This window comes from Lissotriton vulgaris, chromosome 9 (assembly GCF_964263255.1).
Source record: "Lissotriton vulgaris chromosome 9, aLisVul1.2, whole genome shotgun sequence".
NCBI lineage: Eukaryota > Metazoa > Chordata > Amphibia > Caudata > Salamandridae > Lissotriton > Lissotriton vulgaris.
The window spans coordinates 1,051,252,965-1,051,271,133 of NC_141697.1; the positions used below are offsets into that span (position 1 = coordinate 1,051,252,965).

At 44.2% G+C, this 18,169-nt stretch overlaps 1 protein-coding gene across 6 annotated transcripts in view; it reads right to left on the bottom strand.

The window, feature by feature from the left end:
• IQSEC1 (IQ motif and Sec7 domain ArfGEF 1) overlaps window positions 1-18,169 on the bottom strand; it is a 691,123-nt gene that overhangs the window by 324,315 nt on the left and 348,639 nt on the right. The window contains exon 1 of one of the 6 annotated variants that reach the window (XM_086939001.1): window positions 13,877-14,390. The exons of the other annotated variants lie outside the window; for them this stretch is intronic. The gene's annotated coding sequence lies outside the window, so the exon portion shown is untranslated. Of the gene's footprint in view, window positions 1-13,876; window positions 14,391-18,169 lie in introns of those variants that run through there. 6 annotated transcript variants of the gene reach the window in all.

An 18,169-nucleotide genomic window follows, 5' to 3' on the forward strand; every position in this document is an offset into this window, starting at 1 on the left:
AAGTTATCCGATACATTAATTAAGTCAACCTTTTAAATTTCAGCTGATCAAAGCAGCCATAATTTAAGGGGGAAGAAGCAATATTTACCATATCATGAGGATTTTGGTGAGTTAAACACTAAAATCCTCATGTTATTCTCCACCAACTCGTGTTAGGTGTTATTCCTTGAACCTGATAAACGTACCCCGTGGTATCGTAATACACGAGGATTCGTTAAATAGCACCTAAACTCATAATAGCACCAAAACTCATAATCAGGATCTTAGGATAAAAATATCGATTAGGTCCTGCATTTGAAGGAGTTCTGTTCTTTTCATGTGTGAATGACCAAATAATCCTTTAAAAATGTAAAGTGAAGGGTACCTTACAGATGGTCACTAGGGACATTCTAGCAGCGTAGAACTTAAAATATTTAAGCTAAGTCGTCATGGCACACTATTGTCAAACTTCCCCAAGCTATAAATCAAGAAAGGAGAACACCAGCAGCTCAGATAACTACTCGAATTGCTTAGGCATCTCGAGCAGCCGTGGACACACCTGAAAATCCACTGAAGGTCATTCTAATCTACAGAACACACCGAAGCATTTTCTAATCCTTCTCCTCATAGGCCTACCGACCTCCCTCAATTAGCAAATTAAGATAAATATCTTCGAAAGTGAGCAAACAAACTGAAGTATTCCACATGGAACCATCAATGAGGATGCTACCTTACATATTCAATAATCTGTCCGAGTCCTGAGTAACCTGATAATCTTTGCATTTAACTGAACAACTGTAAACTTTGGTTGTATAACTAGACAATAATTGAGTAAAAACCACTGCTGCAACCAAAAATATTTTTTACTGCTAAGTGATAGCATTTTGATCCAAAAATGCAAATCTTAATTGTCAATGGTGAGATTGCAAGAAAAAAAACACGCTTCACTTCTGAGCAATCGGTTTGGTGTGTGGTTACAACCATTCAAAACGTCTCTTGATGAGTTTTTATCAATAAACTTACTTCTAGCCTCATTACTCATCAAATGAAGGGCATGGATGTCTCCACTAACTACTGGTCAAAATTTAAACGTATCGATTTGTCCATGTCATGTTTTCTCTTTACCACAGGATGTACCACGGATACGATCCAATGTACCACCTATACCAATCATACTGGAAAATATCTGACACAGAGTAAAACTTTTTTGAGATAATATTCTTGTCTACCACATTGCATGTTACATTCTTCAAGTGTAGAGACTGCCAGCTACCTGCTCTTTTATCTGTCGCCCAATGCATTGATGGGATCTAGGTCCAGAAGAATGCCTCTTGATCCCTTAGTGGTCATTCATGGAAAGTTAAAACGCGTTGACCACCACCTAGGGTACAAATTATTACCTACTGTCTTAACGTACAGTTGAGCGTCCTCAATAAAACCATGAGTGGTTCAACCACGAGCTCATGTTAACTCACTTTTCATGTTATCCCTCCACTTCCCCTTAGTATACGGGTTCAGGTCATTGTATTAACATATCAACAATCCCCTTGAAAAGGAGCTACATATTCCGTACCAATAGCTCCATCCCTGTAGCCCACTAAAGGAACTCCCTATGCTTTGCCGTGAAGTCCCCCATGTCACATGATACTACATATTGATAAGGAGTAGGCCCAGTGATAAGGCACGCTATTTAAGCCCGTTACCCTTTAAAATACTTTTATTTTCTGGATCTACTCATAGAGAACCTAACACGCAACATTGGTAAATGATCTAGATGATTACTTATGCCCCCAAAGAGATATGCCATTTTTTGTGAATAAACCTCCTGCCTCCTGGAGAGTTGTATTTGATTTAGAGATAGTAGAGACAATCAAGAACCATCCCAAATAACATGTCTGCAATTATATTAATAGTCTAAAATATGGTAACATATTTTAGGAAGGATCCGTAGGCTGGGGAAAGAAAATCACCTAAACTTAAGGATCACTTTGAAATTATTTTAAAATGAAGCGAGTTACCCTCTTTAAGCCAAAAGGTACAGGGTAGATCAGACAATGTTAAAAACAAATTCCATTTTGTGCTATCACTGAAAGATGTACTATATAATATTATAATACTCAATATTATTATTCGACCATTATCTCGTGTTCTTATTCAAAAATATTTATTAATCGCCATGTATAAAGAATATTTACATATTGTTTAAAAATGTATAAACATACACTTTTGACAAACATTGACCGCCCTATACAAATTCACAGAAATTCATCAACCGAGCTTTACTTACTAAATATTATCGCAATATGTCAATAATCCATAGATTATAAGTAGAGCTTCATTGGAATAAAAACAAATACAATTAAAACAAATACTAATCCTTTAAAAGTTTAAACGTTATCATATTAGTCACCAGTCCTATTTCTTTATTTTCCTTAAAGAAATAGGATTGGTGACTAATATGATAAACTTTTAACTTTACATTACAAGTCCTCAGGAGGTTACATATAATATATATGGTGAAATAATTTTTCATGGAAGGCCGAGAGCCCAGTTATGCCCAGATGTTACTCAAAGTCGGAAAGTGTCAAAGAGAGGATTTGCTATTGTAAAGAAGCTTTGGAAAGCCAACTGGTCTGGCTTTCACGTGAAAAGCATACGTATACAGGCATGCACAAATGCTGTCCTGGTGGTACCTGTTCAAACTCCAATTCCAGTTCTGACAAAACACTGAAAAAGCCTATTGCAGGTAAAAAAAAGATTTCTCTTCATATACAGTGCGTAGATGAGATAACGAATTAGATGTGTGATTGAGGGTTTTATTAGATTTAAAATAGACCCTTGTGCATATCAGTGCAAGCGCTCCATATGAGTCAAGATGATATATCACACAGAGGTGGATTGGTCACCGAAAGCTCGAGCCAGGCTCGAGACTGAAGCCTTACTCTGGCTCAGCCTGATGTCCTGTTGGAACCTCAAGCCCATAACGAGCCAAGCTTTCAGGTGGCTACTGCCTGCTTATCTCCTTCTATGGTGTGGCGTTATGGTCAGAGCTGCCGACTAGGGTACCAGGTTCGAGTTTCGGCTCAACATCTTGTGATTCTGGACAAATCATTTAATCTGCCCCTGCCTATAAACAATGCATGTGACCTTGTGTAATGTAATTGGGCCTCCTATAAAGAGCTCGACCTTGGGCCGAGTTCGCTACATTTAAAAACCGCATTAAGAGGTAAAAACAAAGCCTTACCCTAAGGAAAGACAAATAGATACTTATTTACTGGCTGATTTGTACAAAGTGAACGCAGAAAACCCTAGAAAATCGGAGATTCCCCACTTAAATTGCGTGACCTTCTAACACACGTTTGCTTCATTATCAGGTGTAAAAGCATTTGTAAATATGTGAGTTCAGAATGCCAGATGTACAAAACAATCACTTTTTTTTTTAATTTTGAGGAGACTTTATCACATTTTTCAGGATGTTTGTTCTATGATTTACATAGCAAAGATTTTCAGAGCTCGGCTTGTGCACGGGCTCCAAGAACCGAGCCGGACCCTTGGTTCTTGCTCTCCCTGCTAATTTGTTGGCTCGCCCACCTCTACCAAGAGCTAAGGTGAGACATTAATACCCCTCTGGATGGAGCCAAAGCCCACTCTATGTATATTTTATAGAAATGGTCACAATAGCAGACCTGCAAATTCACATGGTGCCACCGCGTGTCACACGGTATCAGCTCCCTTCACACGGTCACCCGATGAAAAGCCAATACCATACAGTGGCAGGCACAGCAAGCTGGAAAACCCTGCACTCAGTGGGTTTCTAGTTAATCTATGGAGGCTTCATGCAGCTAATGTCGAATACAAGGTATTAAATCTCCCCAGGAAATCGTCGACAGCCTCAGCAAGAGTTTAGTTTTAATTTTTTTGAGTTCAAAGGAGGGGATGAGGGGAAAAGTGCCTCTCAGGCAGCCCTCGTAACCAAGCCCCGCCCTTCCAAGGCCACGCCCCTTCCTCACATGGTCAATTTTATATTGAAGTTGGCAGGACTGCAATATGTATTACAAACAGCAGCACATGTTGAGCCGGACCTAAAAAAAATAACATTCTCAGAGGAGTATTTGCATTGAACCTCTTTCAGGAGTGTTTGAAAAACACAGGGATGTATGTCTAATGGCTTAGGGTAGGTACCATTGAACAACAGTAAGAAGGAGCAACAGAAAAGCTGGGCAACAGCTACTTTAGGGTGTTTTTGATCAAAATGGAAAAGTGCAGATTGTATTTGCATATGACTGGTATGTGTCATGGCACAGAAAATCTAGAAATAATTAAAAGGAATGCACCCAGATTAACTTGCAGGGGTTCTGACTGATTAAATTATCTCTAATAAACTTTTTTTTGTTCTTCATGTGAGAGAGTGGATCTAAATGGGCGATCAGAATATGTTAGGTAGGCGGACAGTATCTCTACGTACTGAAAAAATAACACCAACCTCTTGTTTTTACAATGAATAACTTCAAATGCGTTGTCTGTTTACATATAAATAGGCGTGACATCCATTCGACTAATGTGCACGTGGAAATGAGTAGTGCAGTGCACCAGACGGCAACACGCGCCATGCAGTATTCTTGCATCACCACCACCAACCCAGGCCTCCAGGATTCCAGAGTTGGATGTCCGAGCGTCATCAGGTAAACCCTGCCATTAGGCCGTCTGTTGTGGCAGCACGTGAATGCTGTTGTGATAATATTGACGTGTGTGGGCGTGCCCAAGTCACGTGCCCTCTTCCAGGGCTCTTTCATTACTGAAGGGAAGTGAAGTAAGGAGTCAGACTGGCATCTGTGTGAGTCAGGGGGACAGCTCCACACTCAACTCTGGACAGCTTCCTGCAGGAGAGGAACATGTGGAAAGAACACCATGCCAGGCACGTGGGTCACCGACCGGAAGTGGTTACAAGGTCATCGCTCGTGAAGGAAAAATACTCCACCCACCACAATAGCAGGATTCCAGGCGGATGACTCGCACTGTATTTTGATTAAGAAATATCACTTTGGGAATTCCACCTGCTTAGCTCGAGCGCCGTATGGAGCTTCAAGAGAATATGTATTTTATTTTAATTCATCGTTCTGATAAGCATGAATCAGGCCTCATGGGCTTGGAACTGCCGTATAAAGGTAGAGCTTTATAGTCAGAGGATGCCATACATACAAACGGTCGCAATCTTTGCAACAGGGACGTCGTTTTAAAAAGAGATGTAATCAGTCGCGGCCGGCACAGATGAGAGCGGTGGATCGAGGTAGGGTCGGGGAAGTTGACATATGACCGGATAAGTTAAAAGAAATAAAAAATGTAAAACATACCTTGGGCCCGCCACATTGCCGAGTGTGCGATGAGGCGAGCACAAGGTAAGTGTTTTTTTTAATTTAATTTTACTTATCCCGTTATATGTCGACTTCCCTGATCACCATCCCGTCCCCCCCGTCCCCCCCGTCCCCACGTCTCACCACTCTTACCTGTGCCAGCTGCCACTGGATGTAATGGGGGATAGATTCCGTTCAAGACGGCGGGCGTTCTCTTGCATCACTCCTAAAGTGTGGAACGGCCTTCCACGCCACATCAGGGACTCCATCTCTATTCTTGAATTCCGCAAGGAGCTGAAGACCTGGCTTTTCAATTAACCAATCTATCAAAGGCAGGGCAAGGTACACGCACCTGCCCAGCTACAGGATGCCCTCAGGGGTGATCGTGCACTTTGCAAATACACATAACATAACATGACATAGAGCATTATACAGGCAGTGAACAATTTTAGCAAAACCTATCAAGAGTTTTGTTGCGACATGTACACTGTAATATTCAAATCTGATCTCGCCCTATACTTAGAGGGCATTTACAGCACGTTCGAGACACAGGGATGTATGTATATACAGTGTAAGCATTTTAGCATCTCACTCTATTTGTGTGAAATCAACAATGATTCTTCATATTTCATCTATGCTCTTTGATAACAAAGAATATATCAATGCTTAAACCTTTGCCCCCAAAATACATTAACCCCCTTAGAATAAAATATCACCTGTCCATCCCTCTGAGATGTCAGTTTCGGAAACCTTTATCTCTCAGACCAGATGCCCTGAATAAATACCAAGTGTTCATGTGCCATGCCTGGCATCTTCAATAAGCTGTGACTTCTAGCCAGAAGCACATTGTATGCTGGGAATTTCTAGTGTGATACATATTCAGGGGAATCAGAAACAGGACATTCTAGGATACTTAATCCTGTGGGATAAAAAATCAGGAGTGTCTGCAGGTGTTACACAAGCCACAGGGCCTTTTTTCCCATACAGGGTGCAGCGGAAGAAACACACATTGTTAATGAAGTTGACAGCACTTTGTGGCAGCTCTCAAGACTTGTTTAACCACACTAGATCACAGCTGGAGGCTGGAACAAGCCCAGAGTGCACCCATCTGGGTTTTTTCTAATTGGTCTGGGAAGAGAGAGAGAGCGTGGTACTATATTTTTTTCATGAAATCTGCGTGCAAGTGGAAGCAGTATCCAAATGCAAAAGCCTACCTCTTCACGCTAGAACAGCACATTAAAAAAGCATTGACAAAGCCAGTGTGTGTGATGCTTGTGGTGCGAGCTATTAGCTTTTGCCAATGCTTGTTTATGTACTGGGGCGTGAATGCAGACAAAAAACATCTGAAAGAGAATGCTACAAAAAGGTTTTTTTTGTTTTTTTTGAAGGGATCCATTGTTTCAGATGCCTTTGTCAGTGCTTGTTTACCAGTGCTAACAGCTACAGCAGCTTCCAAGCTGTAAAATAGGCCCTCGTGTTTTCCAATTGAGGTGGAACTAAGGGCACATCTAAACAGCCAACAGAACAATGGTTCCCAAAATATTCCTGTTGGTTCATCCAAGATGTGATTGACAATATTACAAACCAACGGATATAGTTCCCAAGATTAAAAAAAAAAAAGCCAATAGGTTATGGAGACTAACGCGACCCGCCTTTAAGTATAGAGTACACATTGCTAGCCATGAATGGTGCTAGCTCCATACATCTCGAACCTAAAACCTGGATTGGTAAGCAATTAATCACAATAATTATATTTCTAATAAACTGCCAACTATTGCTTTCTGCGATCATCTTTTTTTATAATTGTTTTCTGGCATTTAAAAAAATATTTACCAAGGTGTCATCACTTGCACCAAAACAGTTGTGTCAACAGAGCCGTGTTTGATAGTCATAACTAAAACCAGAATAAATTAACCATTTAAGCTCTGCCTCCTCCTCCATTCTCCTGCAGGGGCTACAGAAGAATCCTAGCTTGGACAGCACTAGGACCACGGATGTACATTGCAGCCTCACCTTAAATGGGATGGGTGCTCCCAGGCACAGGCAAAGGTTTGTTGCACGCTGAGCCACTGACCACCTTATTAATGTGGCCAGTAAAGGCAGGAGCATAGCAAGGATATTACAGGTCCTGGTACGAGCAAGGAAATGACCCCACTGACTGCCGTTGGAGTAGTAAATACAACAATCATCAGGTTCAATGCCCCCCACCCCCAGGGCTCTAGGCCCTGGTGACACTTCACCTGCTGCTCCAAAGGTAGGTGCGCCATGAGAAACTGCTGAACTTTTGTGGGGTTGCTTTTGTTTTTGTTCAGAGGGAGCATGCATAGCACTTTGGGTGAGCTGTCACGACTTATTTGTATATGGGTAGCTTCCGTGTGTAGTAGCACAGTGCGCCAAAAAAACTACAATGGACTGGAATGTGGCCCAGAGTAATTACCAGTGCCAGAGATTAATTCTAGCATTCCATCCATCACTTTTAGTTCTTCTCAGCCCCACCCTTTTGTCAACATTTAGGCCCTGATTACTATGTCGGGAAGAAGTCCGCCCGACACCTTATCGGTCTGGAACCGCCCGATCATTGGTCGGTGGTTCCGACCTCTGCATTGGGATGCGCCCGCCCATAGGGCAGTCGGAAACATCCATTCAACAATCTCAGCTTGTGCGGTGGGCGGAAAGGGCCCGCAGCACAAGCTTCCATTTTAAAATGGATGTTTTTTAAGCATCCCCGCACCGTGTGGTAGGCACTGTGAGGTGCAGGGATGTTTAGGGAAGGGGGTCCTGCTAGGGGCTCCAAAAAACACTTTCTGACAGCCTTTCCATGTGAGAAAGGCAGACATAAAAAGGGCTGTTGGAAACTGTCATATTATAATGCCGACGGCGGAGCCGAGCCTGGCTCCGCGTCATTAGGGTATTATGGATGGCTTCCGACGGGCTCCTTCAGCCCGGCGGAAGCACCCTGGACAGTCCTTTCACCCGACGACGCAGCGGGCGGATCGTAATGTCAGATGTCGGACAGACCGCAACCAACGGTCGGTCGGTTGTGGCTTGGCCGACATCATAATCGAGCCCTTAATGTCTCTATGGAAGAAGTCAATATTTCGCTCTCCACCCTTTTGGAGACTTTTTGAACAAAATCCAGCAATGTGAGCAAATGCCCTCTACACACAATCAGCCGCACTTTTTTTTAAAGATAAATAATCTATATTAATATAATATCTAGAGTATAGTAATGACAAACTTTACTATGGTTTATGATATCACTTCTTTACTGCATCAGCAACAAGCAGGCATTTTAGTTGTTTCACTACCTTTTCCAATTTTGTTTGAACAGTGAGATTACTTAGTGCATGCAGGTCAGCGGAGGCAAGTAAGGCCAAATACTTGTAAGATTTTTAGGATAATAAATGGACACATAAATAAGTAGCATGGAAAATCCTAGCATATAAATGTATCGTCCATGCATATTCCTGAAAATCTGATATGAAACTGGCCCACATGGACCTACTTTGGACACCCCTGTTTTTTGGCTGCTAGAAGTTAATCTCTGCAAAGAAAATGACGTGTTCTATAAACTACTGTACATGTTTTATATACCGGTAAATTCAGCACACAGACAAGCCCATGTCAAGCTCTCCCTCGCAACACTTGCACCCACTTTAGGATGATAAGGAGGTGCTTTTATTTATTTCACTTAGATTTACAGTGCATGCATTGAAATCAGCGAGAAATCAGGTCCGCTTCAAGATTAAGGAGATTGGTTAATAAACCACCCTGCCTCAAACTCAGTGTGCGGTTATAGTCCAGCATGTTTGTTAAAAGACACGGACTCGCTCCTTTGAAAACCTTTTTGGGGGGAGAAATTGTGGTTTTACCAACTACAAAACTAGAGTTAACCACTAGTTAAATGTTTGCAATCAGATACCAGGGATTGTTTGCTGATGAAACAACAATACACCTGAGAGACACCCATGTAATGAATCACCAGCTTTGGAGCACTGAACTCTTCACCTGTGAAAGCTAAAATGGAGGACCGCGCCCAACTTTTAACAACAAGGCGTGCAACATTCAGCAGCAAGCAAGCACCTAGGGGACTTGGTGGGATTTCTAAATGACAGAATCGTAACTTTTCCTGCCGTTTTGTTTGTATTATTTCTGTCTTGTATTTGTTTCTCTTTTTTTCTGGAAAGAATTTACTGCAATAATTACACCTGTGGGTGTAGCAGTGAATTAATTTGTTAATTATTTTGCATCTTTAAGAAACGGTTTGCTTCTTAAGGAGCTATGCAGCAATTAGCACAAAACTAAAAATGGACTGGCTAACAAAAAGTGACGCACGGCCATAAAAAATAGATATCCAGTTGTGAATTCTACATTTGCTTCCCCTGTCGTTGCAATGACCAATTTCAACGAGAAGCCCAAAAGTAAACTCTAAACAAGCTGCAAATACAATACTCGTCATGTTGCTGATCAATCTGAGGTACAACCATGTGAGATACAACACCCGCTCTATAAGATGACACCCGCAGAAGAGAGAGGTCAACGCAGAAACTGACTTTCCTCTACTTGACCCGTTTGGATCTTCGCCAGTGGGTGCTCCAGGCTATGGGGATGGACCAAGCACAGAAGACCAATGGGCCGATTCACAAAAGCATTTACGAGTATATAAACTGGCGCTATGGGCGTACTCTTTTGCGTATTCTTACACATGGTGTTATCCTTGGTGCAAAGAGGCTTTTGGTTCTGAGAGTGCTTTACAGGTAGTACAGCCAGCACCTTGATCTCACTCAGTGTCCAGGGTACCTCATTCCCTCAGATAAGGTCAGGTTTCACAAGGTGATTGACAAGTTAACACAGTACATTTGTGGAACTGGGTGGCGAGATTCTTCCCAGTATCAGTTCCCAACAACCAGAAAGGGTGTTCAGCATTAATATCAGCTCAATTCTGTTTCTTGATCTGAGTCTCCAAACATCCCGCTCTTGCAGAAATTTCCCTTTCTAAATGTATAACTGGAAAAGCACCTTCTCGTGGTCAGCATATTATTCGCACTTGGATCTTAATGAGATATGGGCTGATAATTGCTTGTCTGGTGTATGTAGTGCCCTCCCTTTAAACCTGGCTCCGCCCACCAACATTTATGACTGGCTAGAGGGTCCAGGAAGCTACCATTTATCCCACTCTTGCACAGAGGAGGGGTGGGAGGTCATCAACCTGTTTACCAGAGGATTTACAGGACCATGTGACACTACCTGATTTCCACTTCCTTGGCAGACTGTACCATGCATCCCACTCCCGCGCCACATGTGGTCCACTGCCCGCCCTCACATACCCCTGGTGTACCTTCATCTATGTCTCTCTGTATGTGACTAAAAAAAACATGTGAAGACCCATGCCAGGACACCATACTACCCTTTCCTTCAAATAAAGCTCAGCTCTGTACACGACCAATCATCCCTCAATATTTAACCCCTTCGCTGCTGATGACGAGCTGAGCTCGTCATCAGCCACGGTGGTCGTGTGCGGATGACGAGCTGAGCTCGTCATGTAACGCGGCTTTTAGAAAAAAGCCGCACAGCGAAAAAATAACCGCCGCAGCGATGCGGTTAATTCTAAGGTGGAACACCAACCTTAAAATGATAACTAACCAGATGCCTTTAAACAGCAGCCACCAAAAAACACATATACTCACAGATATTGCAAGCATATTGTCATGCAAGAAAAGCAAATGAGATCACACTGTACAAAAGACAGATGCCGCACTGTATTTTTAGGGGGTCATACCCACTTATAAATGTTATCCATGTCCATCTTTTCATATTGTTCAACTCCTACAACATTCAGCCACTAACTAACCTGTATACAATGGATGAAGTGTATTGAACTGCATTCACAGAAGTGGGCCTCCAACTTTGTGCATGTGTGGTGGAGGCGGCCAAAGGCTGAGGCCCTTACATTCCCTTTCCCTGGCACAGTACTTTTTTCCTGTGATGGGGCGGGCAGAATCCTGGCTTACAGCCCTCACCCCCTCACTCACCCGGGTGTACCCATTATCAGAACAAGTAAAACATTTGTATTTGAATATACATCCTCAACACTGGAGTGGACAACAAAAACTGGCGCCATCTGTGTATGGAAGGCGTTAAAACATACTCACTTTTATATTCCTTCCTTGCACTAGGGCCCTTGACGCACTGTCTACGCGGCTGCATACCTATACATGGAATCGGAGGTTAAAATCCTTCAAGAATGCGCAGAAGGAGGGCTTTAGGTTTTGCGTAGTGCCCTGAAGGGGACAATCCTAAAACTGGCATGGGATGCTGATTCACCACCCCACAGTCGCAGGCCTCTAGGAAATCGTGGATTTTCATGGAGGTCAGAGAGACAGGACGGGAAAGAGTCAGCCAGATTCCAGGAAGTTTCGAATGTAGCTGAGCCTGGCCCAGCCCTGCCAGCTTGCCGGGCCACTTTCCTGCAGCCCAGCCTGTCCTCACTCCACCGTCCCCTGCAAATGAAGAAATATTTCTTGTTTGTTTTTCTTTTCGCTCTACCACTAAAACTTGACCTCGTCACTCAAGGAGTAATGTGAAGGGGCAGAAGTTGCAGGTGGTTGCTGTACATTCCACCCCAGCATGCACAGCGCCCTCTGCAGGGCGATGCAGCGCACAGCCTTCCCTGTCACCGCACCCAACAGCTGCACAAAGCCGTGTCTGTGAGGTGTTTACTCTGGAGAGCTACAGCTGGGTGCCTCTTGTCTGGCAAACTGTGCCACCGGGTGATTTAATGCTCCTATTCCAAGGGCTTAACCAGCACACTAGGATCCCAAAACACACGGCTCCTGTCGGCATGAAGTCCCCCATTCATTACTGGGACACACAGCCGCATAATGAAAAGCGATTAAAGGTGAACGCACAGCTTGGCGTGTGTGTGGAACACAGCCACACAGGTGGAGGCTGGAAGACTGTGAAACACATTCCTTTTTTCCAGAGTGACGCAGACACACACCTCCTATCTTCTCAGAAATACCCACTCTACATCGTCAAGGGTTGATTGTTTTACAAGCCCGCCCAAGGCTTTTCACACAAATTATTATTTTCCGAAGCCACGCAAAAGGCGTAAGCCCTTGCGGGGAGGCGGTCTAGGAATGGGCAGGGTACGCGCCGGCATGGTGAACACTTGTCTGCTCAAACTCTGCGTTTTCATTGGGCGTTGAGCGGACCACGTGACCGGTGTTTTCTCTAAGGATCCCCCGGGAATAACGCCATGTCAGCCCAGCTGCAAAAATGATTACCCAAACAGACCCTTTGGCCAGTCCCAACATTCCTTGAATGTCAATGTTTTAAGTATGAAAGCAGCCACATTTTTTTAAAGCAAACCCTAGCATCATCTTCCTGCTTCGGGGATCAGGTTTGCCTCCCACTGCTGGCAGTCTGACAGCGCGCACTGTTCCAGAATCCGACACACAGGGTCGGTGACTGCTTACAATTCTTTGTGATAAAGCCAGACAAAGCCGCATTCAATGCACCTTTCGAAGCACAGAAGGCATTAAAGAAACCTCCTCGAGGCAAGATATCTGACACTCGTGTGATGACTGACAGCGCAGACAGCGTTAGCTCATCTACATGTGAGCATGAATACAAATCACTATAAAGATATGGTTTTGTTATGCCCATTGATCTACTCTTATCCTACATCTGGCGTCAGTAGCTCGCCCAGTTCCACGTTGTGCTTTGCATTCTGGGATTTGTAGTCCATTATAACGAAAAAGACGGCAGTTTTGTTTCTTTGAAGCTAGTGAATTCACCGCAATGTCTGCGTTTGACCTTGTGGTTACACAGTTACAATCTTTCTTGGTGTACTTGACCTTTCACCCTTCCAAGGTCAATAACATGAATATCATTTACATTCTCATTCTAAGTGGAGGGGCAACTTTGAAAATTGAAAGCTGTGTGTGCGCCTGATTTCCAGCTATGGGTTGTGCACAAATTGTAATCCGTTTCTGCAAATGCACATTCCTCCACCTAACAGGTGCGTAAAGGGAAGCAACAATTGTCTAGTGTCAGGGCAAAGAATGGACTCAGCGCCTTGGGGCCCTCGCGGGTGCGTAGCAGCGCTATACAAACTCCTGATTGAATGACTGCTTTACAATAGGTTGTCAACTACATTATTTGTTTCTGTGTAATTTCCTTGCGTCATAATTGACTTATCTTATTTAAACTTATTCCATTTAGTTTCAATAGTTAATTTACAACAGTTCCCTTTGTTTTATCTGATATAACCTGAAATTGCGTTGAATGCAAAGAAACTGGGCGAGCTATAACAACCAGACAATTAAGTATCACATAACTGGTTAAAAACAGTGACGCCTATTGCGCCTAGAAACTGAAAATAGCGGTATGAAGCGCTATCCAAAAGAAAGAAGGTGTATATCACAAGAAACCAAAGTCTGTTAGACTCCACACATATCTAAAGACAGACACCTGTCAATATCATTTTTCAAAGAAGGAAAGAGATGTCCGATTGCGGGTGGGGCAGTGTGAGTGGTACTTACCGGGTCGTCCCGGTCAGTGCTGGGGATCCGGTTCACCAGGAGTGGTCGATCCCCTGACCCGTGCTAGCCGTCCATTGGTCTACTCCTGTCCTCGCGGCGGCCGGCACAGTTCCCCTCGGCTGCCTGAGCCAAGCAGTGAGTGAAATGTCAGCTTCCTCACACAGTGACACCTGCAGGGCGGGCCCGGCTGCCAGCCGCGGACAGGGACGGGTTAAGGTGCACCACGCTCCTCCGGCACCACACACAGGCAGGGCTTTACCTCCCAGACACCCTCAAAGCCTCCTCCAGCAGGTTCACAGATCCGACGCGTGTCAGCACATGGGATCTCAGCTCCTTAACAAGGTTTGCGGTGAGGCAGAGAGGAGGCCCGGGCCCTCCCCTCGGCGCTGCCGCGTCCAGGACCGAGGACGCTGCCTGTCACATTACCCGCACCCAGAGACCCTCGCAGGACACGCCGCTCCGGCCCGGAGTCCACACTCTACATTCCACAGACGTCAGAGGGGACTCACCGGCCGCCGCCGCTGCTGCCCCATCCGAAGGGCTGTGTCAATAAATAATACAACTCTTTCGTTTAACTCTCCGGGTAGGCTGGTGGCGGCTCTCGAGTTTCTGCCTTCTTGAATTACCGCGCATACCATCAGTGCTTTGTTTCACAGAGGGGAACCAGCTTCCACCCTCTGGAAAGTCCACGCTCACATGTGCCTTTTTATTATTTTTTCAATAGTTTCACTACCTTACTGGAAAAAAAGCAGAACGTGGAGAGAGAGAGAGGGGGCGGGCCCGGCCTGCCAAAGCCGCTCTCCAGATGGGGATCGGTGTCTGAAGAGCAAGGCCTCGGCTCTGTGGTAATCTGGTGGATTGTAATTCTGAGGAGATTATGTTACTTACTGTCTGAGGCAGGGCTTCTGCGCACAAACAGGTGACCGGAGCCAACATGGTGCGTTTAAAGAAAATCATTGCATGCATTAAACTGTATTCTTGTTGTATGGTGAAAACAAGCGTCCGTGTGGTTGCAGGTAGTCACAGGGGTCTGTTTTCTAGAAGCTTCCTTCTGACTAGGATCGTTATGTCTGCCCGTGACACCGTGGTTTAGCCCCAAAGACTGTTTGTGTAAGATTATCCCGGCTTTACTGTTCGCTACAATAAGAAACAGATCTGTCTGCGAGGGCATTCCTCAGAAAGCCCCCTATTTTTCGCCGTCCAAAAAGAAACACGACCTTTCATTCTTTTTATTTATTTTTTGCTGGGTGACCTGTGGTTATTTCAATTCGTAAATATTTTCCAACATGTAAAGTATTTCAGCCACCTGTGGCGTCGAACAGAAACAAACAAACCCGTTTAAGTACTTTTAACACAAAGCCCTCCTTCGGGGCATTCTTGAAGGATTTTAACCGCCGATTTCATGTATAGGTATGCCGCTGCGTAGACAGTGCGTCAAGGGCCCCAGTGCAAGGAAGGAACTGCCCCCTGGCTGTTGTTTCCATGACGAAAAACAGCAATTATCTAGGGGTCATTGGGCGTCTCACGCCTCTGGGCCCTGGTGCCACTGCACGTGCTGCACCAATGGAAGCTATGTTCCTATAGGCCTACAGACAGGAAACGACCACATTTTGAAGAATGATAATGTCGCTTTACATGTGAATATCGGTCAAATATTGACACCTCTCAAAGGTAGCCTACAATCACAGACGTGTTTCGCCCTCTTTGATGCCAATCAGCCTAATATTTGTGATACTTTAAGAATAATTAAAGTAAAAGTGGAAAGCTAATGCCAAACAACCTCAATAAAAGGGTGACTAACAACATGGGGGATAAACATCCGTGTAATGAACAAGAGAAAAGGTCACTAGTGTTTGCATTGCTAGAGCTCCACGAGGCCTATTTTGGGGTGAGTTTTCTCCACGAAGGGCTGCTGATGCTTTATATGATGTGTGGAGGTGATCACAGTCATCAGTCTTTTCTACTGCAAATAAGACATTTTTTTCACAAATTTTTGCTTCTTTTTGAACCTTCCAGTTCAGTCATTGCTATGTTATGGTATGGAGATTTGTAGCGCACACTTAAACCCGGGAGGGTATCGTGGCGCTGAGCAGGTATGAGTCTAGCCACACCTGGGGCCTTTTGAAACTACTTGAAAAGCCATTGTCTTGTGGAATTCAAAAGCGAGGAGGGGCTCTTCTGTCTACCGACAGGTCCTCTTCGGGCACAGACAAGCACCACGGCAAATGCGCTCGACACCGTAGGCGGGTGTAAGTTAACAGATTTCTTTGAATGAGTTCGGAAGTACTCTGCTTTAGAATTCAAAGGATGGATCCATGTGACATGAATGTATGGGATGGACTGCTTGTGACTCATGGGTGATGGATCACTCCTCCGACAGGAAGAAGGTCCTTATGTGAAAGTTGACTCAGCCTGGCCGCACACGGCGAGCCTTGTTCCACCGCAGGGGCAGACACCGTTCATATAGGATCCTTTGAAATCGCACATATCGGAGGCAAGTGAAAGGAGTCTACTGAAGAGGCTCTCCTGTGGTGGAAAGGAGACAAGGGAACCGTTGTGGCTTAACACACATTAGCATTACACATCATAAGCCTTTTCTGTGTAAAAATGAGTAGTGACAGGTGAACCTTTAACCCTTTCTATGCTGATGACGGAACCGCTCCGTCATCAGCTGCGGTGGCGCTGTGCTGATGACGGAGCGGTTCTGTCATGGCCCTGCCGCCGCGCCTGCGCGGCGCGTTCGATTGAGCGGGCGGGGCCATGACGGAACCGCTCCGTCATAAGCACAGCCCAACCGCGGTTGATGACGGAGCGGTTCCGACATCAGCATGCGGCCGCTTAGCGCTGCGGCGGAATAGCCGCCGCAGCGATGTGGTTAAAGCTGAGCAGAATTTTATGGAGTGAGTGAAGCGAACATTCGTCACTTCCCAGGGAAAGGTTTGCGAAGGTTCTAACCACCAATTCATGTTTTTTAAACCAGGCACAATTTTCAAATAATTTGGCTAAAAAGCCAAGGGCTTTACAAGCAGTTCTTAATGGGCAGGTATAAAATAGTCCAATTCTTTCTTAGCATGCACAACAAGTCCACACTTCCTAAGGGTGTTTTGCAGTTTCACTGCCCGAAACTTGTTGGCAAAGCATGCTTTTCTGTTACATTCCCACAACAGTTGGCAAAAGCCATAGGTTTTACAGGCAGGTAATTTATTATTATGCAGTCTGCCAAGGCCTATCATTTCACATCCTTTCATTTTCCATTTTTTTCCTTCATACATATATTTTCTGTCCTATATTATAACATAAAATCTGCTTGGCATGAAAATAATATCATGATCTCACTCAGTAGATAGCTGGGCACAGAATACTACACTAGGTTCTCTAAAATACATTTATAAAATGACCCAGAAGACACTAAAGGTACTAATCAGGGTACAGATGTCTTACTGGCTCAGACAGGCGACGACGTATCAATACGCTTTGCACCAATGTTAGAGGAGCATGCCTCTATCTCAGACACCAGCTGTAATGATGTCATAAACAGTTTAATCAATATAGATGATTAACTACCTTTACATGATTAATATAAAAACAGTCATAGCAGAAAGTGCCCTCTAACACAAAAAATACAAAAATCAGCAAAATATAGGCTCAGCACAGCATGACTTATCGTTTATACACCAGCTTTACACAGATTATGGGTGTGCTCTAATTTTCTTGCCTACATCCACTTGTCAATTTCTAAAAATACACACCATTAAGAACAAAAATGCAAGCTTTTATTTATGGCAAATTAACTCAATGTCGAAACAAAAGTTTACCTTTTTCTAAAAAATCATCGAAATAGCAGTATTTTTTTCTATAGTAAATCCACAGTTTTGTCCCCAAATACCAGTTTGTCAATTTAAGAAAGTACTTACATTTGCTGCTGTCACACAGGGTCTGCCTCACATATCAGCGAATCACAATCAAATGCAATGGATGCCCACCACATGCTCTTGTCGGCATCCAAATGTCATATATGCCCACCCTTTATCAGCATGTTCATCAAAAGCCATAATTGCCCACTATATGCTAGAGGCAGCACACAGCCTAGGATGATTGCCATATGCCAAGGAGGTCAACTCATAATGCCAGTGATGCCCACAATACACCCAACAGTAGCCCCTCCATGCCCAATGTGCCCACCAGTCACCAAGGGGGTGACATTTTACGTCAGGGCAGCTAAAGCACCTGTGATGTTTGTAATATGCCAACAATGGCCATCATGTAAGGCGTGGGATAAGCACAATAGGCTAA